This window comes from Vicia villosa, linkage group LG2 (genome assembly GCF_029867415.1).
Source record: "Vicia villosa cultivar HV-30 ecotype Madison, WI linkage group LG2, Vvil1.0, whole genome shotgun sequence".
NCBI classification, from domain to species: domain Eukaryota; kingdom Viridiplantae; phylum Streptophyta; class Magnoliopsida; order Fabales; family Fabaceae; genus Vicia; species Vicia villosa.
The window spans coordinates 115,725,398-115,728,299 of NC_081181.1; positions in this window are offsets into that span (position 1 = coordinate 115,725,398).

The window sequence follows — 2,902 nt, forward strand, 5'->3', positions numbered from 1 at the left end:
TAAGTGAATTAATTTCATTAGTGTGTCTGTGATAGGAATCACGGAACCGCACTATACATGAATGAGAAAGATTGAATAGCAGTATATGAAATGAAATAAAGAAACAATGATAGAGAGATGAATGGATTGTTTATATTTAGAAAAACAAAAAGGATTGAGCTATTCAGCTAGTACGCTAATATTCTAGAGCAAGAGCTCCTCTACCAGAGAAAAATATCTCCTGACCACTATTTCTGCTAACCTCTCAGAATGGTTCCCCCACTCCCCCTATTTCGTGCTTAATGGTAACAATTCTAACAGAATCACATGGGATTCATTGCCACCTCATCAACAACCTTCTCTCTCCTATTTCTTCTAGAATAAGTCCTCCAGACAGTAGGCCTCTTGGGAGTTAGGCCCACATCCCCAACAAGCCCATATTAGTTCCTATCAGTGTGCTTCTCGTAATGTAAGAGGAGGGGGATGTTCAATTATGGAGTCATTGTTAGAACAAGATTTGTTCTGATCAATATTATATGTTTTGATGATAACATTATATATGAATTTTGTATAAGACAATGTGGTACTCTAATCCTTTGCATTTTCCATATCAGGAAATACATAAAGAGTATGCACAAATTAGCACTCAGAAGCACTGACTCAGAAGGTTCTGGATGGCTACATCAGAACATTCTCTAGCAAGACATCAGAAGATGGTCAAGCAAAATCAGCACATGAACTATGAAGCATCAGAAGAACACGAAGTCAGAAGCAGTAGCACTGAAGTTCTCAATGGTATCACGCTCAAGCTCTTCAAAATCAGAAGGCAAGAAGATGCTCTGCACCAAGCTGTTAACTCTGAAATTCAAACATTGTTATCTACAAATCTGAGTTCAGAAGCAAGTACATGATGATAGGCTATTAAGTCTAATCTCTGACTGACAAAAGGAACGTTAGAAGCTACAAAAGGCAAAGTCAGTAAAAGCAGCAAAAGCATGACTCGAGGTAGTTGACAAAAGTGTGAAACATTAAATGCAGCGTTGTACTATGCACGCAAAGCATTAAATGCAACCCAACAGTCATCTTTTCTCAATGCCTATATATAGAAGTCCTGATCAGAAGAAGCATAGAGAACACTCGTGCAAAATACTAAAACGCTGTCAAAATCAAATCTCACGAACTTCATCTTCAACCTCACAAACTCTTGTAATATTTAGTGAGTGATAAGCTTAGATCTTAAGAGAAATATCACTGTTGTGATTACAGCTTTATTAGAAGCAATCTTACTCTTGTAAACATTATTTTACATTGTTTGTAAAAGGTTCCTTGAGTGATCAAGTTGTGATCTGTAGACTCTAGAAGACTTAGATGGTTTCTAAGTGAAGATTTCCTAGAGTGATCAAGTTGTGATCTATATACTCTAAAAGACTTAGAAGTTTTCTAAGTGGATAACCATTGTAATCAGTTGGATTAGTGGATTAAATCCTCAGTTGAGGTAAATCACTCTAAGGGGTGGACTGGAGTAGTTTCGTTAACAATGAACCAGGATAAAAATAATTGTGTTGATTGTTTTTATCTTACAAGTTTTTGAAGTCACGCTTATTCAAACCCCCCATTTCTAAGTGTTTTTCTATCTTTCAGTCTTCACAACATTTTGTTTTATATGTTGGTAATGCTTTAGTCCCACATCGTTTTTTAAGAAGAGAACATGAGAGTATATAATGCAAAACCACATAATGATTATTGACTCTAAAACAGACCGTGAGTAATGGGCTTGAGGTATTCACGGGTCTAAAGGCCTAAATAATATTTTAATAATTAATTTATAAAATAAATCTTCTTAAAAAAATTAATAAAACTAATTTTAAAAAATATAAAAAATTAATATAAACATAGATAAAAAAGTAATAAATAGAAAATTTTCATTGTTTCGAATAAGGATCGTCGTCTCTCAAATTCATAATGTTATCATGACTTCAATCATAAGAATTCTTGGGAAAAGTTTGCATACAAGAAACAATATCAAGTTTTAAAATGGAAAATATGACTTTGATATAAATCACATTCTTCATGATAAATAATTTGTCTATATGACATCTACTTCGTTCAAGGAAAACATGTTTTCTTCAATTCATGAGTTTACAATTATTAATTGGTTTGAAATCAAATTCCGACCTCTTCCCACGCCTAGAATTATACAAGTTAATTGGATTAGGTGCAACACAGATGGAGTTCCAAAATATCAATTTGTGGTGACACATTCGAGGATAATTTAAGAACATTCTTGTGAGTTTTATCGACTAAGATTAGAGTTTGCACCTCCTTTCAAGCTGAATCACATGTAATCATGTTTGCTATCGAATATGTTAACATGAAAATTGGAGAAATCTTTGACTTTAAACTGACTTCATGCGAATCATTTTTATGCATTTTCTAGTGTGAATATTGTCTATTCACATCTTTTTATTAAATGAAAAAATACTATATATAACATTTGTTCCTTTAGATTCAAGATGTCTCATATTTTCATAGAGATGAATGATTGTGCATATAGATTAGGTAATGCAGATTATTTTTATTATGATACTGGGTGGAATTCAATTCATATTTGTATTTTGAATTTTTTTGAAGAATAAGTTAGACATGTCCAACTATCATTTTTACTGGTTGTTAGAAAAAATATCAAACATATCAAAATCAATTTTTACTTTTTGTCATTAATTTTTGTTAATACTTTTTTTTTACGTTGGTCATCAAGTTTACCTTTTTGTGAAATAAATTAGATGCAAGAGACTCACATCCCAAAAACTAAGTTCAAATGATGAATAACATACAATAACAGATCCATTTTTTAAAAAAATACACAAAAAAAATCATTTTTTTAAAACTGAAACAAACATACTCTAAAAAAGAAAAAAAAAAT